General features: G+C 42.7%; 1 pseudogene; it reads left to right on the forward strand.

The window, feature by feature from the left end:
- The window catches only part of LOC125138028 (uncharacterized), a 64948-nt pseudogene that overhangs the window by 15153 nt on the left and 22525 nt on the right, over window positions 1-27270 (forward strand).

The raw sequence follows: 27270 nt of genomic DNA on the forward strand, positions 1-27270 counted from the left end.
CCTTAACATGCCTCTGAGCTGAAAGGGGGCAACACGACAAAACCAATGTCGTCAGTAAGTCACTTTGCAATGAGAATTTGCACTCAGCATTATGCCCACTAGAAAAAGAGAAGTTTCTCCTGCCTGAGTGTGGTTCTTTATCGGTTTCTGATACCTCTGAAGGTGAAGTTCATTTCAGACAAGGGAGGACAGAGATGATGCAAGGTCAGATGAACAGTTCCTCTCTGAGCTGCCAGTGGCAAGACAGGCTGACCCTCCCGTCTCAGTGAGAGGCATTCAGAGAGCCCTCCCCTCCTCCCCGTCTCTGTCAGCTCCCAGTGCAGATCTCAGCTGCAGCATCCTCTTAGCCCACTGCCCTGCCACCAAACTGGGGACTCTCCCATCAATCCTCTTCACTCATGAGCCATGTGATCTACCTCAACACAGCAAATAGGCTGACTCAGTAGACGGTCGACTTGTTGGTTGAGTGAATAAGTGTGAGTGGATAAAATCTTGCCCCAAATTCTCAAAGCTTCTTTATTAATCTAGGGAGGAATTTAGTTTCTTTCTTTTTTTCTTTCTTTCTTTCTTTCTTCTTTCTTTCTTTCTTTCTTTCTTTCTTTCTTCTTTCTTCTTTCCTTTTTACAGCTGCACCTGCGGCATTTGGGAAGTCCCAAGGCTAGGGGTCAAATCGAAACTGCAGCTGTCAGTCTACACGACAGCCACAGCAATGCAGGATCCCCGACCCACTGAGCGGGGCCAGGGATTGAACCCACATCTTCATGGAAACTAGTCAGATTCGCTTCCACTGCACCATAATGGGAACTCCCATAATTTCATTTTTCACATCTCTGTTGAGACAGTGGGAGAAAGAGTGAGTATTTTGAACTAAATAGTCCTCATAGCTGCACCATGTTTTTAATCACCAGAACAGTATGCAAAACAGACTTCCCCCAGTAAAAGGTAAGGTGCAGAAAAGCTCTTCGGGCTGGAGTAGCATTAGGCATGAGGTAGGGGTCTGAGGTGGGGTAAAGGTATCTGTTGTGTATATTACGTGGACATTTCTTTAAGCAGGCAATGCGTTCGTATGGTTCAACTATTTTTTAAAAAAATTTTAGTTCCCATCATGGCGCAGCAGAAATGAATCTGACTAGGATCCATGAGGACACAGTTTTGATCCCTGGCCTCGCTCAGTGGGTTAAAGATCCAGCATGGCTGTGAGCTGTGGTGTAGGTCGCAGACTTGGCTTGGATCCTGCATTGCTGTGGCTCTGGTGTAGGCCAGTGGCTACAGCTCTGATTGAACCATAGCCTGGGAACCTCCATATGCCGTGGGTACGGTCCTAAAAAGAAGAAAAAAAAAATTTTTTTTTTAAGTCTACAGTGAAAAGTCCTCTCACTATTCCTGACTTCTTTTCTCCTGTTTTCTATCATCCAGGAAACTACTACTGTTTTCTTGCAAATTCCAAGAGCTTCTTTATGCATAAGCCATGAGTAGATATTAGACCCCCTCAATCTTTTTTAAATAAAAAATAGCATACTATGTATAATGTTCTGCTCATTTTTTAACTAGTTGTGTGATATACTATGATGAACGTTTTGTTATTACAAATGGTGCTGCTCTGAATACGCTTGAATACAATTCATCTGGCATCCGCGCAAGTGTATCTGCAGAATGAACTCACAGAAGTGGAACTGCTGTGTCCTTTTTCCATCTGCTGTTAGTGGGCATCCAAACAGCCCTGGGACAAGATGTCTGCGACAAAACAACCACGTCAGTGTTGACACGAGACAGGAAACCATTTTCATAGCACTGGCCAGTGTTGGCAAAGAAGGCGGTCAACTTCCAGCTTCTACCAAGGCCTTTCTTAAAAGCTGTGGGCATGGGGGTTTTGTGTTGTTTTTTGGCCACTCAGCATCAAAATCCTTAAAATGGCCTGGTACCAAACTTTAAATAGTGCATCTCCTGTTTACAATTCCCAGAAATAGAGATGACCTTGGGCAGAAACCTGCAATGAATCACAGCTAGTGCTTAAGGGTTCCCTTTAGATAGTCAGAAACTTGGCAGGAGCAAGAACAGAGAAGTGGTGGAGAAGAAGGAAATTTGGAGGAACACTATACAGATGAATCCTTCAGACTTAGGTCCAGAGGATGAGCCTATTTGGGCCTTGTGTGCACGCAGGCTCACCCAACCCGCATCAGGGTGGAAGCAGGCTTTTAGAACCAGGCTGTTCTATATATATGACAGAAATCAAAGCAAGCATGTAAAAGAAATCTTCAACACAGGGAGAAACAAACATTGTTAGATAAAAAGATTCAATATGGTACCCAGTAACCCAGCCCAGCCTCGCTCTTGAACTCAGATCCATATCCCCGACTGCCCATGACTCAGCCTCACCTGTGTGTTTCACAAAACTAGATGACCGCCAGGCCCCGGACACTCTGCTCTACGTGGTCATCCCCATCACAGGGGAAGGCAGATCCGTTCTGATTGCTCAAGCCCAAATGCCCAGAGTCATCTCTGACTCTCTCCTTTTTCCCGTATATCCCCCCATCCGGTCCATCGGCAATCAGCTTGGCTCTAACTCCGAGAATATTCAGAATCTTTGCAAGTCTCACCATCTCTGTTGCTACCAGCTTGGTTCAAACCCCCATCCTCTCTCACCTGGGTTACCATACGAGCCTCCGCTTTGGTCTCCCTGCTTTTACCTGTGCCCCTCACCATCTATCCCTTACACAGCTGCTCGAGTAAACCTGTTAGAATACAGACCAAGTCAGGTTATCTCACGCTTCTGATCAGAACCATCCAGTGGCCCCTCGTTTCACCCATGACCTGGTCCCCCTGACTGCTCTAACCTCAGCGCTATCTATGTTCTCCCTTATGCACTCTCTCCTAGGCATGGGGGACGTTGGCACTGGCCGCTGCCTCTGCCTGAACCATCCTACTCATCCAGGTCCGAAGCTCACTCCCTCACCTCCTTTGACTCTCGGCCCAGGGCAGCCTGTTCCAACCATCCTTTCTCACGAGAACTTTGCCCCTTGCGCTGCCCCAACTCCCTTTCCTCCTTTCCCTGTTCTGATTGCTTCCCATAGCACTTAATCAACTTCTAACACAACAGTTGTGTCCTTTACTGAATTGCAACATCTACTCTCTGCCTCCCCTGCTGACATGGAAGCTCCTCAAGGGCAGCTGATTTTGTCTGTTTTACTCCCTGTAAATCCCAAGTGCCTAAACAATCCCTGGCATATAGCAGATAATTTTTAAATAACTATTTGTAAAATAAATGAAGGAATTTCATTTTTATAAAGGTTTTAAGCATGTACCACTTTAATAGTTAAAACATTTGGGCAGATGTATACTTAAGTATTTTTCTCCCCAATCATCTCTTTTCAATGACTGATGAATCCAAAGGGGATTCTCCCCTTGAACTTGAATAGAATGAAATGCATGAATCTCCAAACTTGACGTTACCCTCTTAAAGCTTATCTGTAGTTCCAGGTCCTCTACTTATACTGATAACAAAAGCTGTTTAGCTGATTACTTTTTCAGCCATCGGTGATGGCTCTCCAGCACTAGCCATAAATATTCTCTCCACGCTGGTAAATTATTCAAGGAATGACAGGAGCAAGCTTCACTGGCCTTTCCATTGCTCCTGAACAAGGTATCTGCGTGGTCACCTCAAAATACTTTATCCGTCTTCCTTTGTGACAAAGACACAGAAAACGAGTTATTTACGTAATAGGAGATAACACCACCACCACCACCATATAAACCCATTCTCACGCTTTCCTCTACCATCAGGTTCCCTGCCAGCCAGCTTCCATCTCTTTGGTGGACAGTGTCTGTGCTCTTAGCTCATTTCTAGGCAATGGAATTTAGTTACTGAGTTCTCCCTGTCTTCATCACCAATAGCTCCAGCAGTTTCTCAGTTTACCTGCAGAGCTGCTTGGGATTCATCCTGTTTTCAGCTATAAAACTCTCCAGAGAGGAATTCCCGCCGTGGCTCAGTGGTTCACGAATCCAACTAGGAACCATGAGGTGGCAGGTTCAATCCCCAGGCTTGTTCAGTGGGTTAAGGATCCGGCGTTGCCGTGAGCTGTGGTGGAGGTTGCAGATGCGGCTCATATCCCGAGTTGCTGTGGCTCTGGTGTAGGCCGGTGGCTACAGCTTCGATTAGACCCCTAGCCTGGAAACCTCCATATGCTGCAGGAGCGGTCCTAGAAAAGGCAAAAAGACAAAAAAAAAAAAAACCAAAAAAAACCTCTCCAGAGTAAATAGCCTCCATACAAGTAGCTTGAGTGGGAGAACTTTCTCGTGCCCATAATCTCCATCAGCCTCCCTAAACAAATATATCATCTGAGTGATGGATATGCTTGCGACTGAAAGGCAGATGGTATAGTGGTCAGGTGCATAGGTTCTGGAGCAAGGCTACATTAATTGGCATCCTTTCTTCACCACTTATCTGTGACCTTGGACAAGTTTCAGTGTCTCAAATGGAAATAAGAACAGCGAGATTAATAACAGAATATTTGCCAGAGGATTGTTTTGAGGATCAAATGAATCATGCCCATGACATGTAAGTAAGTTTCCAATAAGTGAGTTTCCAATAAGTGAGAGTTTGAATTATTATGCAAACTCTGCTGCAAAACAGCTCCCCAGCTGCCTGCTTAGAACCAGATCAGGACACCGAGGCCCCCTTTATTTAGAACATTTAGGGGAACCCCTGACCTAGGAAGGATTTGCCAAGCATTTCCCAGTTTTCCATGGTCACCACTCCACCAGCTATCTGGTGTCTATTTGCCCATGTTGTAAGGTTGCCTGCACAGAAACACCCTCTACTCAATAGCTGAACTCAGTAAGCATTTAGTAGAGACCCAGATTACCAGAAGAACACAGGGCACTGAAGGAATACCTATTCTTTGGCCTGGGAGCAACAGTAAGGTTAGCATTTTCAGAGATAATCTGGTACTGAGAGAAATCATCCATCCTAGAGTCCAGATTTCCATGACTGCCTCAGTCACACATTTCTGCAGACCCAAATACTGTTCTTCACTGCTGCTACTTGATAAGACTGGGCAATCAAAGTGTACCCATGCAATCAAGACGTGAGGCATCTCCCACTTTCCATTTTAGGCAGTGACATCCATGCCAAGCAAATTCTTGAAAAAGTGAGAGTTTCTAGAACTCTCTACCCAAATTTCAGACCAAGATCTGGGAACTGATGGAAACTCCACGTAATCCTAACCCCACACAACCCACTCAGGTTTCTAACCCAAGTGATCTTATGTGGATAGAAAAGAAAATTTTATTTATTGCAGGATTATATTATGTTCTAAGTGGATTAAGAGAATGTGCTTCATTTGCCATTCTGTCTAGGCCAGGAGAGACCTCCTTGCCCTCTAAGAAGGCATCTCAGGAGGAGAGCAGGTTGTGAGCCAATTCCAAGAGGTAGGAAGGGGACCTGTGGGCACAAAGAAGCAATTCTACTTAGAACTGTCACACAGCAGGTTGCCAATTAAAAACCTTTGTTGAGATGCAGTCGGGCGCGGAAGATGCCATGTGTTGTGAGAAGAGTTGGAGGCACCTGTGCCACTGGTGGGTGGACTATTCCATCAGCCTGAGCAGTGGGGGAGGGGGGGGGAGATATCCTGTGGTGGGGAGCACACTCCTGCCAATAACTCTGGGCCTCACAGAAAGAGTGGCCCGGGAATGCAGCACACCAGTCTGAAACTCAGAGTGTTGCCCTACTCCTAACCATATTATGAAACAACCCATTCTCTGGGCCTCAGTGTCTCTTCTGGAGAGTGAGGGTTCTGAAATGGAGTCTCCAAGGTCTCCACCTCCAGCTACGGGAAAAGCAAGACTGCTTCCTTTCACAAAGGCTCTTCGTTGTGGAATTCGTTGCTGCTGACCCCCTAGACCCCAGGCAAGCGCAATGTTTAGAAATTAGCATTTTATTGACTTGGACATGTGCTGTCCTTGCCGCTTCTGTTTTATGTGTTTTAATTAAATGTTATTATTGGCCACTATGTCCCGAGGCCATGTGTTGGGAAAGGGCGAGATTTCATAAATCAGACCTGGATTTCGGTGGCGGGGGTTCATTGATTCGGCTTGTGATGTCATTGTAATCATTTCCCTTCGATCAATAGAGGAGCCTTGATGTGCTCTTTATAGCTGAGAGGGGGCTTCTTTCCATTCATCTCCCACCTTGTGGAAAAGGCACAAGGCTTTTCTCCAAAACGCACCCTCCTCTGATACAAAAATGAGCATCTTGTTTTGTGTTCAGTGTGGTTGCTATTATTATATGCTTTTCTCTCCCCCTCTCTCTGTCTCTCTCTCTGTCTCTCTCTCTCTCATTCTCTTTCTCTGAGCCATGGCCACTTGGGGCCTGGGAGCTCACTTTATTCTGCGCCATGAAGTCCAGACCTGTGACTATGGCTTCTGTCTTTTCCTCTCTCTGCTCTCACTTTGGTGCCCCCTTTGTTCCCTATACACCCCAGTGCAGGCTCTGGACCACTTTTTTTTTTCTTTTCATTTTTAAAGTCGTATTAAAATATAGTTGATTTACAATGTCATGATAATTTCTGCTGTCCAACAAAGCGATTCGGCTATGCATACACACATCCATTCACTTTCAGATTTTTTATTCTCACACAGATTATCAAAGAATATTGGGTGGAGTTCCCTGTGTGGATCACTTTAACGGGAAACTTCTTCTGGATGCTCATATTTTCAGGGAGGCCCTTTTTCTTACCTTCTCGTCCTGACACTCTGCATGCCGGCCTCGCACAAAGTTCGTGCTCAGTGCACATTGGTTGACTTTAATTGAGAGGAGAGTGAGGAAGCTACATTTCTCCCAGGTAGAATTTACCCCAGAGCCTGTACCTCAACCAGGAAAAGAAAGGCCTTGGCTAGAGGGGGGAAGAGACCGTACAGTGTTTTTTTTTTAGAGCATTGTTGCCTGTGTTAAATCCACACAATAATAATGTTCTCCCCCCAAGAGGCTGCTCTACATACTGAACTCCTCGGGTGTTTGCAGAGTGATGGAGGGGTGGGAGAGATGGTTTATCAACCATTTTTTGCTCATACTCAACAAATATCTCTCAAGGAATCACCTACATAGGAATCAGTGACCAGAGCAAACGCAAGCATCCCCGCAGGCCCCACTATCACCCTCAACCCCAGACCAGCCTCTTCCAGCAGCAGGGCCTTTGCCGACACGTGCATATGCATGTTGCCAAATTTCTAAAGCCACAGATTTTTATTTGATTATGCTTTTATTTTTTTAACAAACATCTGTAGAGCACTGCGTGCCAGGCACTATTCTAAGCACACCACGTATATTCACTCATTTAACCCTCATTATAACTCCTTGAGGTATTGTTATTATTATGATTATTCATCTTCAACTTACTAATGAGGAAAATAAAGCACAAAAGAGTGAAATCACTTGGCCAAGGTCGCACGGCTAGTTAGGACAAGTCAGGCTTTAAATCCAAGCAGTTGGAGTTCCCGTCGTGGCGCAGTGGTTAATGAATCCAACTAGGAACCATGAGGTTGTGGTTTCGATCCCTGGCCTTGCTCAGTGGGTTAAGGATCCAGCGTTGCTGTGAGCTGTTGTATAGGTTCAGACTCGGCTCGGATCCCGCGATGCTGTGGCTCTGGTGTAGGCCGGCAGCTGCAGCTTCGATTAGACCCCTAACCTGGGAACTCCATATGCTTCGGGAGCGGCCCTAGAAAAGGCAAAAATAAAATAAAATAAAATAAATCCAGGCAGTCTGGCACTGGCATAAAAATAGAAATGTAGATCAATGGAACAGGATAGAAAGTCCAGAAATAAACCCACACACCTATGGTCAACTAATCTATGACAAAAGAGGCAAGAATATACATTGGAGAAAGGACAGCCTCTTCAATAAGTGGTGCAGGGAAAACTGCACAGCCACATGTGCAGAATGAAATTGGAACACTCTAACACCACACAGAAAAATAAACTCAAAATGGTTTAAAGATCTAAATGTAAGACCAGATACAAGAAAACTCTTAGAGGAAAACACAGGCAGAACACTCTCTGACATAAACCGCAGCAGTATCTTCTCAGATCTACCTACTAGAGCAATGACAATAAAGACAAAAATAAGCAAATGGGACCTAATTAAACTTAAAAATTTTTGCACAGCAAAGGAAACTATATAAACAAAACAAAAAGGCAACCCACAGAATGGGAGAAAATATTTGCAAATGAAGCAATTGACAGGGGATTAATCTCCAAAATACACAAACACCTCCTTCAGCTCAATATCAAAAAAAACAAACAACCTGGAGTCCCCGTCGTGGTGCAGGGGTTAATGAATCCGACTGAGAACCATGAGGTTTCGGGTTCGATCCCTGGCCTTGCCCAGTGGGTTAAGGATCCAGCATTGCCATGAGCTGTGGTGTAGGTCAAAGACGTTGCTGTGGCTCTGGTGTAGTCTGGCAGCTACAGATCCAATTGGACTCTTAGCCTGGGAACCTCCATATGCCACCAGAACAGGCCCTAGAAAAGACAAAAAGACAAAAAAAAAAGCCAATTTAAAAAAAAAAAAGGGCAGAAGACCTAAGTAGACATTTCTCCAAAAAAGACATATAGATGGCCAAAAAACACTTGAAAAGATGCTCAACATCACTAATTACCAGAGAAATGCAAATCAAAACTTCTATGAGGTACCATCTTACACCAGCCAGAATGGCCATCATCAAAATGTCTACAAACAATAAATGTTGGAGCAGGTACGGAGAAAAGGGAACCCTCTTACAGTGTTGGTGGAAATGTAAAATTGATGCAACCACTCTGGAAAACAGTATAGAGGTTCCTCAAAAAACTAACAATAGAACTACCACATGATCCAGCAATCCCACTCCAGGGCGTCTATCCCAAGAAAACCATAATTTGAAAAGATCCATGCACACCAATGTTCACTGCAGCACTATTTACAATAACCAAGATATGGAAGTAACCTGAATGTCCACAGAGGACTGGATCAAGAAGATGTGGTACATATACACACTGGAATATTACTCAGCCATTAAAAATAATGAAATAAAGCCACTTTCAGCAACCTGGATGGACCTAGAGATTATCATACTAAGTGACGTTAGACACAGTGAAAGACAAACATCATATGATATCACTTATACATGGAATCTAAAAAAAGGATACAAATTTATTTGCCGAACAGAAACGGACTCACAGACTTTGAAAGACTTTGGTTACCAAAGGGGACAGGTGGGTGCGGGGGAAGGGATGCACTGGGCATTTGACATATGCACACTGAGGTATATGGAATGATTGGCTAATGGGGACCTGCTGTATTGCATAACAAACTCTATCTACCCAATAGTCTATGACGGTCTATGTGGGAAAAGAATCCAGAAGAGAATGGATGTGTGCATATGTATAACTGAATCACTTTGTTGTACAGCAGAAATTATCACAACATTGGAAATCAACCATACATCAAAAAGCTATTTAAAAACTCTTGTGAAAATTTTAAAATAAAGTAAAATTAACCCCAAGCCCCAGCATCTTTTTTTTGATTGTTTTTTTTAGAGCCACACCTGCAGCACATGGAAGTTCCTAAGCCAGGGGTCAAACTGACTACACCACAGCCACAGCAATGCCAGATCTGAGCCGCATCTGCGACCTACACCACACCTTGCTGCAATGCCGGATCCTTCACTCACTGAGCAAAGCCAGGGACTGAACTTGCATCCTCACAGAGACTATGTCAGGTTCTTAACATGCTGAGCCACAATGGGAATTCCCCCAGAGTCATTTTTTTAACCTCCATTCCAGGCTGCCTCCAGCTTTGCCATGGATTGATCACTGGTTGTTTCGTGTCAGCCTGGACTCTCCAGTTGTACTGCCAGCTTCCTGACAGGTGAGACCATAACTCCTACCACTTTTATCACATCCTCCTACTATGTTCATTCAATAACTATTTACTAAGCACCTCCTCTGTATCTGGAACATTCTAGGTTCTAGGATTACAGAAGGATCCTTGCCTCATAGAGCTTATGTTCTGATAAGGGGACACACACTATACCAGGTCCCCAACCAGCCAACCAATTAAGAAGATAATTAGAGATCATCACAAGTGCAACAAATGGAATGAAACAAAGTCATGGACAAGGAGGACCTGAGGCAGAGGGACAGCAGGTGTAAAGGCCCTGAGGTAGAAACAGGGTTGGCAAATTCCAGAAAGAGAAAGGTGCCTAGAGAGTAACAATCAAGAGGAAGAAGGGGGGAAGCAGAGCTCAGATGGTGAATCTCAAGATACGGATTCTGGAGTTCCCATTGTGGCTCAGTGGGTTAAGAACCCGACTCGTATCCATGCGGATTTGGGTTCTGTTCTGTCTCAGTGGGTTAAGGATCCCGCGTTGCCATGAGCTGTGGCATGGGATGGCAGCTGCAGCTCTGATTCAACCCCTAGCCTGGGAACCTCCGTATGCCACAGGTGAGGCCCTAAAAAGATACACACACACACACACACACACACACATATTCTTTGTGAGAAGCCGCAGGATGAGGAACAGTGCTGAATCCCCAGAAACTTTAGTGACTCCCGCCTCTCCAAACCTGGGTGCCCTCAGCACAGGGAGCCACCTGGGACCACTGAGCACTGTCTGCAGGGCACCCAGTTGTTCCCCACAGTCACCATTTCAGTGGGCACAGTGGGCAACCACTCGGACCTGGGGGCTGATTTCCTGGGTCTCAGACGCTGCTCTCCTCTTCACTAGTCAAATGACCTTTGGCAAATTATTGAACCTAAGCTTCAGTTTTCTGGCCTGAAGAGGGGGCTCCTAAAGCACATATCCCAGAAGATTACTGAGAAAATCAAATGAGATGATGAGTGTCACATGCTTAGCATAGCCCTGCGATGCAAGAAGCCAGCACAGAAGGCAGTTTATATGTTGTGGTGGTTATTTTTATATTAATCTTGGTAGCAAATCAGTCCTGAAGTGTAAATACTTCCTGGTAGAAAGTGCTGGAATCTCTGGCATTAACTCTCTTGGTTTCTGAACTGATAGGGAAGAGGGTCTGAAAAGAAAAAAAAAAATAGCATAATCCAAAACATCTACTATTTCCCCCCCAAAATGTAATCTGTACTATTTTTTCCATCCATCATGCTAGAAAGTTCCAATCTTATTCATTCAAAATCCCTCTCCAAGACAATACCAGAAGCATGTGATCCTCTAAGAGAATGGCTAAGTGATAACATAGGGCACCATATAAGAAACTCAATTCTTAGATGAAAAAAGGAGAGAATTTAATCCGAGGAATGCCAAGCCCAGGATTTCTGTTCCGATTTCCTGAGAAATAGTTTCACCCAAAAGCAAAGACTGGTGCTACACAGCGTTTCCTTTTCCTTCGTGCACCAAGGGTCCCTTAAGAACCAAGCCCTGGCGCCATCTCCTGGCAGCCTCAAGAACTGAAAAAACAGCCGCGTCACATGAGGAACCTCCTCCACCTCCTTCTTAGAAATGAAATTGGAGGGGGGCCGGGTGGGGGGACCTGGTAATTGCACAGTAACTTCTGTGTTTTCAATCTCCTGTTAAATATTTGCATTAAGAAGAGCAGATGGGACCAGTCTCAGCCACTTGCAGTCCCCGTCAGGGAGAGTGCCTGCTTTGCCACCACTTCCTTTGTTTCCATAAGAGCTTGTCACCCAACAGAGGTACCCAGAGATGAGAGGCAGCATATTTATTTTCAGCGGGCCAGTGCTTGGCTCCACTCCTGTCAACACACCCGGTCTTCCAAGAGGATAGACCTCTCTGCCCAAATGCATATCCTTGAATACATCCACTTAAAGAAGATACTTTACACAAAGAAATCAGGCATGGACTCTGCCTTCAGAGAGGTGGACTCCCAGCTCACTACAAAACCACAAGCCTGAATTCACCTCCATTCCCAGGATCTAATGCTAAGGCTCGGTTTGTGGTCTGCCCTCCCTACAGAAAGAAAAGATGGCCACGCTTGTCATTGTGGCCACTTTCATTTTCAAGGCTTTGGTGAGAGCAGGTGGCTTCCTGGCCTGGGTAGGTAGCTTCAGCAGTTTGTATCTAGCTCCATATGCACCATAAAGCCAAATAACTCAGCCTTCAACCAGCATACAGCCTGAAATGACTAAGAAAAAGAAATCTTCAGGTTTGCTGACCAAAGAATTCTGGCTCATTCCTCTGGAGGGCATAAGCAGGGCAGTTCTGAAGACAGGAATGTCATTGGTTGGGCTGGGGCCTCCCTTCTTTGCTCAAAGGTATATATTTATTTATTTATTTAAAATGCATTGAGGAGTTGCCATTGTGGCTCAGTGGAAACGAATCTGACCAGCATCCATGAGGACACAGGTTCAATCCCTGGCCTCGCTCAATGGGTGAAGGATCGGGCGTTGCAGTGAGCTGTGGTGTACTTCGCAAACGCAGCTTGGATCTGGCGTGGCTGTGGCATAGGTTAGCAGCTACAGCTCCAATTCAGCCCCTAACCTGGAAACCTCCATCTGCTGTGGATGCAGCCCTAAAAGACAAAAAAGTAAATAAGTAAAAAATAGAATGCATTGAGCCTTTTCTCCTTGCCAGATAAGCACTTCACCTATAGCTCCTTACTTAATCTCAACAACCACCTGATCAATTGGTACCATTTTTGTTTCCACTTAATAGATATGAAAACAGGCTTAGGGAAGTTCCCATGTGGTGCAGCGGGTTAAGGATCTGGCATTGCTGCAGCTGTGGCGCAGGTTCAATCCTGGCCCAGGAACTTCCATGTGCTTCAGATGCACCCAAAACAAGCAAACAGGCTTAGAGAGAGCTTAAATAACTTGCCCAGGATCTTAGGGCAAGTAAATAGTAGATGCAGGATTCAAACTCCTACATTTTCATTTCTCTTAATCGCTCACTTAAAGTGTCTCTCAGAGACCTAGGACTTGGGATTTTCACAGGCATTGCTGAAAACATAGCCATTCCTTACATTTGCAGAATGAGTAAGTCTCCGTAAATAAAGAAGCTGCTCCCCAAAGCCTTGTGTGTGTGGTGGGGAGAGGAGGAGGTGCCTTAGCACTGAGCACCCAATCCTACTTCTTCTTGAACAGCATGTGCTCAGTATCATTCCTTCCGCTTCATCTTCACACACTCGATGCACTTACTGAATTGGAGTCCTCCTCCCCGGCCAGTTTCCTAGGACCCTGACCGTCATTTTCTCACACCATCCATGCCTGACCATTGATTTCTCATGGTTATTTGCAAAAACACAAATACAAATCCTATTAACTGGTAATAAAACTAGCCAGCCGTTTCTAACATGTAGTGCTGGCAACTGCTCTGTGGTCTTTGGGGACCCTTCGTTTGCCAGATCCTGCTAAAGCAAATATTTCTTTTTGATATGAAAATACAAGGGAGATAATCTTGTCTTTCACTCGTTCCAAAACATATAGAATGATGAGGTCTGGTTGGGTCAGCAGTAGGGAAAGTTTTTTTTTGTTTGCTTGGTTTGTTTTGTTTGTTTTTTGCTTTTTAGGGCCACACCTGCGACATATGGAAGTTCCCAGGCTAGGGGTTGAATCAGAGCTACAGCTGCCAGCCTACCCCACAGCCACAACACCAGATCCTCAACCCACTGAGTGAGGCCAGGGATGAAACCTGCTTCCTCATGGGTACTAGTCGGATTCATTTCTGCTGAGCCACGATGGGAACTCCCAGGGAGACCATCTTTAGAAAGCTTTCAGGACTTCTGACTCTAGAAACCACCCACCAGCTTCAATATACAGATGTCATGCTTTTTTTCCCAGATAGCATTACTTTTATTTAAAGTAGGATTTTTTTTTTGTCTTTTTGTCTTTTTGCCATTTCTTGGGCCACTCCCGAGGCATATGGAGGTTCCCAGGCTAGGGGTCCAATTGGAGCTGTAGCCACCAGCCTACACCAGAGCCACAGCAACGCGGGATCCGAGCCGAATCTGTGACCTACACCACAGCTCACGGCAACGCCGGATCCTCAACCCACTGAGCAAGGCCAGGGACCGAACCCGCAACCTCATGGTTCCTAGCCAGATTCGTCAACCACTGCGCCACGATGGGAACTCCTAAAGTAGGAATGTAATAAGCATTCATTAACCACCTTGTGGGTTCCTGGCACTGGGCTAGGCACTGTAGATACCAAAGAAAGGTTACCAAACCTGCCCTCCAGGCGCTTATAATCTAGTTAAGGGAAACATGACCCACACCCGAAGCAACTCAAGAGTAAGACAAGGCAGGATGTAGCCAGGTGTGAGATGACAAGGTACAGATAACAGGGACTGCCATGCTCAGAGGTGGACATGGTCAGCCTGGTGAGAGCAATCGAGGGGTGAAGCCCCAGCTTCTGCTACTCACTAGCCCCTGACCTCATGCACCTGATCGGACTTCTCTTACTGGGATCTGTAAAATGACAGAGCTCAATCTCTCATGCAACAAACCTATTTTCAGTGCTGACCATAAACCAGGCACTACTGTGGTTCTGGTGATGCCGTGTTGAACAAGACAATCACCCACCCCATTGTCTGGTGCGGGTAAAGGATAAAGCACACAGGAAACAGGTGAACGGATAACTAAATTACGTGGCAGCAGTGACAAGCAAATCAAAGCAAGGGGATAGGGAGTGGCAGGGCCGATATCAGAAAGGGCGATGAGGCAGAATCTCGCCAAAGAACATTAGCGCGTGGATGACGTGACTCGGTGACACGGCGTGATGACACGGCGTGACACAAACTGATGTCCACCAGCCTGGTGTTCCTAGAAGTAACAGCGAGGCAGAGGCCAGGAGGTAGGAATGGCTTGAAAGGTTTGGGGAACAGCACGGATGCTGGTGTAGCTGGATTAGCATGAGTGTCTGGAGACTGCTGGGAAATTAAGAGCAGCCAGGAACCAGGTCATGAAGGGCCCAGAGGGCCAAAATGAGGAACTCAGGTGGGAGGCTTGGAAGGCTTCAGAATATGTACCAGAGTATTTAAATGACCTCTGATCCCAGAGGATGGGACTTGAGCAAGAGAGTCCTAATGAGTAGGATCCAGAATGGAGGAGTCCAGGTGCTGAGTACCCACGTGTAAGATGGTCTGGCTTCTTCTGCAGTTGGGCAGTAATTTAATTAGAGAAGTAATTGAACTAAAGAAAAAAATCTGAAGTAGAAGCCCAGAGGCCAAGGGGCGCCCCAGTCATTTTAAGAGCAAATTGAGAAATATATGATTCATTTGATGCTCACCAGCTGTCAGTGCTCTGATGTCATACCGCTCCTCTCCAGAGACTCCATATGTGGCACCTGATTAGAACCATGTGAGATCCCATCATCGGAGTTCCCGCTGTGGCATGGCACAACGGGATCAGCAGCATCTCTGCAGCACCAGGATGCAGGTCAGTCCCCGTCTGGGGCACCGTGGGTGAAAGGACCTTGCGTTTGTCATAGCTGCAGCATAGGTCACAACTGCAGCTCATATCTGATCCCTGGCCTGGGAACTCCATCCCTGGGAGCCCCCCCCCCCAAAAAAAACAATCTGATCCTGCTAGACAACACCTGCCAACTGAAATTCACTCCTCAATGTTCCATGGCCACTATTATCTCTACAATAGATAACAGGCAGTTGTTAACGTTGACTAAATCCAAGCTAACTGGTTAGTGCTTCTCAAATTTTCTACTCTCTGTGTCTATTTACTATTTATTCCTCAGAGAGAAGACAGAAAAACATGGCCCAGGATATCTGGAAGAGGCACCGTGAAACAGTCCATTGCAAGAAGGAAATATCATTGAAGAGGCATGTTTTATCTTAAGACTTATATGAACAAAAAACTAATGTAGCAAAATTAGAAAAAAATTTTAAATAAAAATGAAAAAAATGACTTAAGTGAATGTTGCATTTTATTCCAGATCTACTTAAGAGCTTAACAGCCATGTTTTATAGTTCTCAAGAAGCAAACATGACCCTTCGAGGAGATGTCCTATGCTTTGCCACACACCTGGCACACTCCACCGTGCCCCTAGGGCTGGACAAACTCTACTGGAAGTTGGTTACTAAATTAAACCCAATTAATACCCTCATCTCTCCAGAAGGACACTAAGCAGTTGCTAATATTTGGGATTGTGATGATTATGAACCACTATATGGGGCAATGTATGAGCAAAGGGCTCCTAAAGCAGATCTGAGGGTTTTTGGTTTTTTTCTTGGTCTTTTTGCCATTTCTTGGGCCACTCCTGCGGCATATGGAGGTTCCCAGGCTAGGGGTCTAATCAGAGCTGTAGCTGCCAGCCTACACCAGAGCCACAGCAATGCTGAATCCGAGCCGCATCTGCAACCCACACCACAGCTCAACACCGGATTCTTAACCCACTGAGCAAGGCCAGGGATCGAACCCACAACCTCATGGTTCCCAGTCGGATTTGTTAACCACTGTGCCATGACGGGAACTCCCTGAGTGTTTTCTCAAAGTCCCTAATGCCAGGCCTGATTCCACAATTATTTATGGAAGCACAAGCCATTTAAAATGTGACTTGAGTTACGAGCACAAGGTGGAAATAGCCTACATCTTAACCGTTTCTGAGCATCAGCAGGCGATAATGTGGATAGCACGTGAATTGGACAGCCCCATAGCCATTCGAGAAATCATAAATTCTTTCAGGATCACATGGTCTCAGGAAGTGATGCTGCTGCCATGAATAAGAAAGCATTCACAAAGAAAATGACACTTCTTCTGCTTCCTAAGTAGTAGTTTACAGCATCTCTGAGGGGCTATGCTGCTCATATTGTGTTTGTTTAATATTTGACAATATCTTGGCTCATACCATAGTGGCTTTGATAGAAAATGATTACTTGTATACGCACAGTTGCCCACACAGATGGGAGAGTGTGTCTATTTGGGAACGAAAAAGAAATTAGGAGGAGAAAACCCCTCGCGATACATGCATCAATACTACTATGATCACACAATACTATATTAGCAATATTTTGAGGGGCTTACTCTAAATAACCATCCTTCCTTCCAACTCAGAATCCACATAATTACAGCTTTCTGGCTCCTAGGAAAGGAAAGGCTGCCATGCTGCAGGCTGCCCATGACAGGGAGTTGAGCAGGCTGCTGCTGCCACACTGTGGGGACTGCTGAGATGGCAGCCACAGGAAGGTTTACCTGCTTCCAGCCAAAGAGAAAATATAATTATTTACTTTCTATGCAATTTTATTTTCAATTCTCCCACATTCGCAGCAATTACAATAAATTGCAAACATAGGATGCTTTATGTAATTCCAACTGCACTGTACAGCACAAAATATACTGAATATATAAACATATTTCTATATTAAATATAATCTACATTAAATATATATTAAATCTACATTAAATATATATTAAACTAATATTACAAATCTACAGTAATTAAGACAGTGTGGTATTGGCACGAAAACCGACATACCAGTCGATGGAACAGAATAGAGAGCCCAGAAATAAACCCAGATACCTATGGTCAATTGATCTTTGACAAAAGAAGCAAGAATATAAAACAGAAAGACGATAGTCTCTTCAGCAAGTGGTGCTGGGAAACCTGGATAGCTGCATGTAAATCAATGAAACTAGAATACACCCTCACACCATGCACAAAAATAAACTCAAAATGGCTTGTAGGAGTTTCCTTCATGGCTCAGCAGAAATGAATCTGACTAGCATCCATGAGGACACAGGTTTGATCCCTGGCCTTGTTACGGATGAGTTAAGGATCCATTATTGCCGTGAGCTGTGGTGCAGGTCACAGACATGGCTTGGATATGGCATTGCTGTGGCTGTGGCATAGGCCAGCAGCTACAGTTCCAATTTGACCCCTAGCCTGGGAGCCTCCATATGCCATGGGTATGGCCCTAAAAAAAAAAAGGCTTTAAGACATAACACCAAGAAACTCCTAGAAGAGAACATAGGCAAAACATTCTCTGATATAAACCATACAAATGTATTCTTAGGTCAGCCTCCAAAAGCAATAGAAATAAAAACAAAAATAAACAAATGGGTCACTCTGCTGCAGAGCAGAAGTTGACAGAATATTGTAAATCAACTATAATCAGAAAAATTTTTAAATAAAAAAATGTAACCTAATCAAACTTACAAGTTTTGCACAGCAATTTAAATCTTAAAAAAAAATAAAGACAACTTATGGAATGGGAGAAAATGGTTTCAAATTATGCAACTGACAAGGACATAATCTCCAAAATATACAACAACTCATACAACTCAACAGCAAAAAAACAAACAACCCAATCAAAAATGGGAAGAAGACCTAAATAGATATTTCTCCAAAGACATATGGATGGCCAGTAGGCACAAGAAAAAATGCTCAACATCACATAATTAGAGAAATGTAAATCAAAACTGCAGTGAAGTACCACCTGACACCTGTCAGAATGGCCATAATAAGTCTACAAATAACAAATGCTGTAGAGGGTATGGAGAAAACGAACCTTGCTACACTGTTGATGGGAATGTAAATTGATACAACCACTATGGAAAACAGTATAGAGGTTCCTCAGAAAACTAAATATAGAACTACCATATGATCTAGCAATCCCACTCTTGGGCATACACCTGGACAAAACTATAATTCAAAAAGATATATGCACCCTTATGTTCATTGCAGCACTGTTCACAATAGCCAAGACATGAAAACAATCTAAATGTCCATCAACAAAGGAATGTATAAAGAAGATGTGGTACATATATACAATGGAATATTACTCAGCCATTAAAAAGAATGAAACAATGCCATTTGCAGCAAGATGGATGCAACTAAAGATTATCATATGAGTGAAATAAACCCAAAAGAGAAAGACAAATACCATATAATATCATTTATAGGTGGAATCTAAAAATATGGCACAAATGAACCTATCTACAAAACACAGACTCACAGACACAGAGAACAGATTTGTGGTTGCTAAGGGGGAGAGGGGAAGGAGGGGGATGGACTGGGATTTGGGGATTAGTAGATGCAAACTATTATATTTAGAATGGATAACCAATGAAGTCTTACTTTATAGCACAGGGAACTATATCCAATATCTTGGGATATACCTTGATGGAAGATAATATAAGGAAATGAATATACATATATGAATATGACTGGGTCACTGTTGTAGAGCAAAAATTGCCACAACACTATAAATCAACTTAAAATTTAAAATTTTTTCAATACATAAACATATATTTAAATATAAAAATATTTCATTGTGTTATTTTACCTTATTCCCTAAATGTCTAACTTATGCTGTAACTACATAAATATTAATTTTTTTTTGGCCTCACCTGTGGCATGCCAAAGTTCTTGGCCAGGGACTGAACCCAAGCCAGAGCAGTGACCCAAGTCACAGCAGTGGCAATGCCAGATCTTTAACCCGCTGAGGCATCACAGGACTCCAAGATGAATTTTTTTTTAATTTAGGTCTGATATATGGTTTTATGCTTAATAAAAATGAATATCTGATCAAGTTCCTGTTGTGGCTCAGTGGGTTATGAATCTGACTAGTATGCATGAGGACGCAGATTTGATCTCTGGCCTCATTCAGTGGGTTAAGGACCCAACGTTGCCGTAAGCTGTGGTGTAGTTCGAAGATGTGATTCGGATCCAGTGTTGCTGTGGCTGTGGTGTAGGCCGGCAGCTGCAGCTCTAATTCAACCCCTACCCTGGGAACTTCCCTATGCTACATGTGCAGCCAAAGAAAGAAAGGAAGAAAGGAAGAAAGGGAGAAAGAAACAAAGAAAGAAAATGAATATCTGAAATTTTTTTAAAATAGCATTTTTTCTCTAGGATGCAAAGCTATTTCAGTCCATGAAAATAATTTTCTTTCTTTTTTTTTTTTTTCTTGCCTTTTGCTTTTTAGGTCCACACTCACAGCATATAGAGGTTTCCAGGCTAGGGGTCAAATCAGAACTACAGCTGCCAGCCTACACCAGAGCCACAGCAACACCAGATCCGAGCCGCATCTGCGACCTACACCACAGCTCAGGGCAACGCCGGATCCTTAACTCACTGAGCAAGGCCAGGGATCGAACTGGAAACCTTATGGTTCCTAGTCGGATTTGTTTCCACTGTGCCACAATGAGAACTCCTCTTCTTTTTTGATTAAGCTAAGTATTGACTTTATGTAGAATCCTCTTACCTAAATGTTCTAAGAATTTTTATAAATTAAATGAAAGCTTTTCCCTAATACAGAAATTAGTCTTTTAGCTGGATATGGAAACAATATGCTAATGATGGGCTTCAGAGACTGGCAGAGGAAGATTCAAGGGTGGGTTAGCTGGGTAGCTCTCCAGGAAACCAGTGAACAAGCACTTAAACATTACGGAAACTGCAATGAAATGGGAAAAACTGAATTTATGAAATCTTTATTTTAGATAGAGAACAGTGTCTAATCTGAAGGGATGATTTTGATAAGCTTTTGGATTTGGGAGAAGGACCCTGAAGTAGGATGATAAAATTACCTGAAAGAAGACAATTTAAGGAGTTCCAATTGTGGCTCAGCAAGTTAAGAACCTGGCATAGTGTCTGTGAGGATGGGTTTCATCCCTGGCCTCACTCAGTGGATCAAGGATCTGGTGTTGCTGCAAGCTGTGGTGTAGGTTGCAGACACAGCTCAGAACCCACGTTGCTGTGGCTGTGGTGTATGGCTGACAGCTACAGCTCCAATTAGACCCCTAGCCTGGGAACTTCCATATGCCACAGGTGCAGCCCTAGAAAAGCCAAAAAAAAAATATATATATATGTATATGTATATATATGGACTAGATTCACAACAAAATTTATGACAACAGTGCCTCTGGGGAGACAAGAATATACAGGCCTTCACCTCTATGTGTAATATTTTGTTCCATTTCTTTAAAAAAGAGAGAAAAGGAGAAGACGGAAGAAGATATGACCAAACATGAAAATTTTTTTACTCGGTATGGTGATTACATAAGTGTTTTCATATTCTCTATTCCTTATTCCACTAAAGAACAAAAGAGGCTAATCTAGTTCATCACAAGATCTTTGTTATAATGAGTGTAAGGTGCAAGTCCAGGGCCAGAGCTAAATACACAAGTGGATCCAAGGGTCCTCCTTCCCCCACGGAGTGCTCAGCCTTGCTCTAAAGCCCTGCTCTAAAGAACTTCAAATCGAATATTTCGAGAACACTCATTTGAATACACACTACTATATATAAAATAGATAACTACCAAGGACCTACTGTATAGCACAGGGAGGTGTACTCAAGGATCTGTAATAACCTATATGGGAAAAAAATGGGTATGTGTACATGTATAACTGTAAACCTGGGAGTGCCCGTCATGGCTCAGTGGTTAACGAATCCGACTAGGAATTATGAGGTTGAGGGCCCTGCTCAGTGGGTTAGGGATCCGGCATTGCCGTGAGCTGTGGTGTAGGTTGCAGACGCGGCTCGGATCCCGTGTTGCTGTGGCTCTGGCGTAGGCCGGTGGCTACAGCTCCGATTAGACCTCTAGCCTGGGAAACTGCATATGCCGCAGGAGCGGCCCAAGAAATGGTAAAAAGACAAAAAAAAAAAAAAAACCTATGAACCTGAAGCTAATACAACACTGTACATCAACTACACCCCAATAAGATTTTTTTTAAATCAAATTACACAGGGATTGCACATTGTGACTCAGCGGCAATGAACCCAACTAGCATCCATGAGGATTTGGGTTCCATTCCTGGCCTTTGCTCAGTGGGTTAAAGATCCGGTGCTGCTGTGAGCTGTGGTGTAGGCTGGCAGCTGCAGCTCCAATTCAACTTCTAGCCTAGGAACTTCCCTATGCCTCAAATTTGGCCCTAAAAAGCAAAAAAAAAAATCAAATTACACAAAATTTTCTCTAAGGGAAAAAACAGAATACTGGTTTAAAGGTACATCAGATGATTATTCTGCCCTCATGTCTCCTCCAGCCCTTGTATTTAAACATTTGACCTTAAAATTTCAAGGAGACACCTATCAGTTCTTTTGTTCCACAGCAGCCCTGAGGATATTCTGAAACTCCCGGATTAACAACTGAAAAAATAGAAATTCCAATGCTTGGAGTTCCCCTGGTGGCTCAGTGGGTTAAGGATCTGGTGTTGTCACTGCTGTGGCTTGGGTCCTGCTGTGGAGCGGTTTCTATGCCTGGCCTGGGAACTTTGGCATGCACAGGTGCAGCAAAAAAATAAATAAAATAAAATTCCAACGATAAATTTTCAGAGATAAAATAAAGAATAAAACAGAGGAATTCCCATCATGACTCAGCAGTTAACAAACCCAACTAGTGTCCATGAGGATGTGGGTTCTATCCCCGGCCTTGCTCAGTGGGTTAAGGATCTGCCGTTGCTGTGAGCTGTGGTGTAGGTCACAGAAGCGGCTTGGATCTTGCGTTTCAGTGGCTGTGGCATAGGCCAGCAGCTACAGCTCCAATTCAACCCCTGCCCTGGGAACCTCCATATGCCACTCATGGGGCCATAAAAAAAAAAAAAAAGACAAGAAAAAGAATAAAACAGAAGGGTAAATGTTTTCAATTAACATACATACTATACACACACACACTTTTATTCATGCATAATCATCCTACATAAATAAAAAAAGATACCATGAGAATTGGGAGGGGAAAAAATTGTTACTTTATCTTCCATAAGCATATAACCATTGTCTGAAATTCATTAAATTCCTAAACTCTCACTTGACCCTCAGTGTCTGGTCATAGGAAAAAACTAGGGAAAATTACTGAAAACCTTAAAAGCAGCAAGAGAATAAAACAAGATGGAATCCCATCAATTTTTATGTATACTTGAATTATCATCTTAGCAAATAGGAAAATTCCTAATTTGTGCTCTTGTCCTAACTCAATAGAGATGCAACAAAAACAGTTTTATAGGCTCCTATCATTCCCAAACACAGGAGATTTATTCAGAACAGGAATTTGGCAGACACAGAGAGAGAAAATTTTAATTGAATTCCCTACCATAAATTGCAGGAATGTGTTCATGCATTAGAAGCTCCCTGGAGGGAATATTTCTTCAGAAATAGAAAGAAAATGTGATTTGGAAGAAATGTATTTTAGGTTATTATTTCTCTGTGTAAGAAAGCTGAAGCTTGCCCCAAAATAAACTTTGTTGTCTAGACTGCAATCTAGAGGGAAATGACACTGTAATCTACTCATTCCTTTTGCTTTCACAATAGAACCAGCCACAGTTGTGATGAGAATCATCCCAAATTATAAGGCATAAAAACTGGCATTGCCTCACATGTTATTAGTCTATTTGCAGATGGCACCGCAATTTACAAGCCCATCCTATTATAAGAAATGCTGATTCCACACAAATACCCTGCTTGGGAGCAAGAATAAAATGCTTAGAAATCACTGCAGTGCCATACTCTAAGCATTCCAAAATTTATATTAAAGTAGTTCTTGAAAGTTATAGGAAATAACTCTATACTCTTCAAGCCACTGCAAATATTTTTTAACATTTTAGTTATCTATTTATAGGTTTGCATTGTGCTAGGTACTGTGAATGATGAAAACAAAACAAAAAACAACTTTCAGAAACAATTCTAGATGCCACTGCAAACACTTTTGGATCAAATGTGGATGTACTCGGAGTTCCCGTCATGGCGCAGTGGTTAACGAATCTGACTAGGAACCATGAGGTTGCAGGTTCAGTCCCTGGCCTTGCTCAGTGGGTTAAGGATCCAGCGTTGCCATCAGCTGTGGTGTAGATCGCAGACGCAGCTAGGATCCTGCGTTGCTGTGACTGTGGCGTAGGCCGGGGGCTCCAGCTCCGATTAGACCCCTAGCCTGGGAACCTCCATATGCCGCGGGTGTGGCCCAAGAAATGGCAAAAAGACAAAAAAAAATGTGGATGTACACAAATATCTTTGTTGCTCTCTAATTTAATCACAGTTACACATAATTATTTCATAGACCGGGAATTTAAAAGGACTTAATATGTTGAACGAGTAGCAAACATAGCCAACAAAACTTTAGTTAATTAAGATTCTTTTAGAAGTTCCCATTGTGGTTCAGTGTGTTAAGGACCCAATGTTGCCCCCATAAGGATCAGAGTTCAATCCCTGGCTTCTCTCAGTGGGTTAAGGATCCAGTGTTGCTGTAGCTGTGGTGTGGGTCACAGATGCAGCTCAGATCCAGCGTTGCTGTGGCTGTGGCTGTGGCACAGGCCTCAGCTCCAGCTCTGATTCTACCCCTCACCTGGGAACTTCCATATGCCTCTGGTGCAGCCATTTAAAAAAAATAATAATTTAAAAAAAAAAGCTTTTTCTAGGATAAAATAAAAAATATTAAGTATAGAGCTGCCAAATCCAAACACAGGCAATCTTACTGACAATAGCAAAAAAGCTATTGACAGATACTAGGAGATTCATCTCAAATAAAGAAAGAAGGAGGATTTCAATTCTGAAGTCTTTTTTCTGAGAACTTACATTTATGAGCTGCCCTAAGTCCACAGGTTTAATGTGGCAAAGCCAAGGCAACCAGTCAATGGCTTATATTTATACTTAATATTTGGACAGATGGAAATTCAAATCACCGTGACAAAGCTGTCATTTCCGATCCAACAAACAGCTACAGAAGAACTGATTGTGTGTACAATGATCTGTGGTAAGAAACACATGTAAATAAATCTTACCAAAACTTCATCACCTCCTCCAGGAAACCTTTGCAGTTGTATTCTTCCACTTCAATTTTTTAAACTTTAGGTGTTCAGTGGTAGCAAACCCGACTCACATCCATGAGGATGTGGGTTCGATTCCTGGCCCCATTCAGTGGGTTGAGGCTCTGGCATTGCCTTGAGCTGCAGTATAGTTTGCAGACATGACTCGGATCCTGTGTTGCCGTGGCTGTGGTGTAGGCCAGCAGCTGCAGCTCCAATCTGATCCCTAGACTGGGATCTTCCATGCGCCACAGGTGTGGCCCTCAAAAGCAAAAATAAATAAATAAAGTTTAACTTTACGTTATCATTATTAAATAGTATGTGCTTATCACAAGAAACTTGGAAAATACATAAAAATAGAATAAGGGCAAAAGCTATCCTTACTCCCATCAAGTAGAAATAATTAAAGTCTTTATGGCTTCCCTCACAGTATTTTGTTGAGAGTTTGTATCTAATTTTAATTATGTAATAAATACAAGATTATACAAGTTAACTTTACAAAGTAATACACAACAACATAAAACAACCAGACCTAACATAACACTTTACCCAACAACAGCAAATACATAATCTCCTACAGTATACATGGAACCATCTCTAGAATAGACCATATACTAAGCCATAAAATGAGCCTCAATAATTTTACAAGATTGAAAATAGACATAAAATGTTCTCCAATCACAATGGAATAAAATTAGAAGTCAACGACACAGGGAAATTTGGGGAATTCACAAGTGTGGAAATTAAACAATACATCCTTAAAGAATCAGTAAGTCAAAAAAGAAATTACCACAAAGGAAATTAGAAAATATTTTAATATGACTGAAAATAAAAACACAGCATATTAAAACTTCCGAAATGGAGCTAAAGCAGTGCTTAGAGAGAAATTTATAGCAGTATGTGGCTATATTAAACATTTTTTGAATGTTGAATAACTTAACCTTCCACCTTAAGAAACTAAAAAAGAATGGCAAACCAAACCTAAAGCAAGAATTAGGAAGGAAATATGAATATTGAGGCAGAAATTAATTAAATAGAAAGACAATAAAGAAACCAAACAAAACCAAAAGTTGTTTCTTTGAAAAGGTCAACAAAACTGATAAACATTTAGCTAAACCAAAAAAAAAAAAAAAAAACCAATAAGAAGCTCAAATTACTAAAATCAGGACTGTAACAGGGAGCATAAATACTGACCTTACAAAAATGAAATGATTAAAAACAAACACAATGAACACCTGCATGGAAAAAATTTGCGTAACCTAGATAAAATGGACAAACTTCTATAAAAATACAAACTACTGAAACTGATTCAGGAAGCAATAGACCTGGAGTTCCCTGGGGGCTCAGCAAGTTAAGGATCTGGCATTGTCACTGCTGTGACTCAGGTCTCGGCTGTGGTGTTGGTTCAGTCCTTGGCCCTGGAACTTCCAAATGCCATGAGTGCAGCCAAAAAACAAAAAACAAACAACAACAAAAAACAACTAAGAGATGGATTAGGAAGATGTGGTATATATACACCATGAAATACTACTCAGCCATCAAAAAGAATGACATAATGCCATTTGCAGCAACATGGATGGAACTAGAGACTCTCACACTGAGTGAAATAAAGTCAGAAAGAGAAAGACAAATACCATATGATATCACTTATATCTGGAATCTAATATAAGGCACAAATGAACCTTTCCTCAGAAAAGAAAATCATGGATTTGTAGAATAGACTTGTGGTTGCCAAGGGGGAAGGGGAGGGAGTGGGGTGGTTGGGGAGCTTGGGGTTAATAGATACAAACTATTCCCTTTGGAATGGATTAGCAAGGAGATCCTTCTGTGTAGCACTGGGAACTATGTCTAGTCACTTATGATGGAGTATGATAATGGCCCAAAATAAAATGTGTACATGTATGTGTAACTGGGTCACCGTGCTGTACAGTAGAAAAAAAATTCTATTGGAGAAATAACTATTAAAAATAATAATAATAATAAAACAACTAAGAGGAATAGACATATAACAGAAAAGAGATTGAATTCATAATCCAAAAAAACCCACACAGTAAAGTGAAGGAGCAGACGGCTTAAATTCTACCAACTGTTTAAAAAATCAGCATCAATTTTCACAAATTCTTCCAAAAGTTTGCAAAGGAAGGAATGCTCCCCAATTCATTTTATGGGGCCAGTCTTACCCTGATACTAAAACTAGACAAAGACATCACAAGAGAAACCAAAAACCAATATCTTTTATGAATTTAAATGCAAAAATCTTCAGCAAAATACTAAGAACCTGAATCCAACAACATATAAAAAGGATTATACACCTTGACCACAGGGGTTTTAATCTAAGAGTGAAAGGTTAGTTTAACATCTAATAAGCAATCAAGGTAACACATCTTATTAAAAGAATAATGGATTAAAACTACATGCTTATCTCAACAAATGCAGAAAAAGCCATGTGACAATGGAAACAAGGAATATGTTTGCGGCATAGATTGTGGTAATGGTTTCACTGGGTATGTTCATCTCCAAGCTCATGAAGTTACGTTCATTAAAATGTACAGCTTTTAGGAGTTCCCATTG

Source organism: Phacochoerus africanus, chromosome 1, assembly GCF_016906955.1.
Source record: "Phacochoerus africanus isolate WHEZ1 chromosome 1, ROS_Pafr_v1, whole genome shotgun sequence".
NCBI classification, from domain to species: domain Eukaryota; kingdom Metazoa; phylum Chordata; class Mammalia; order Artiodactyla; family Suidae; genus Phacochoerus; species Phacochoerus africanus.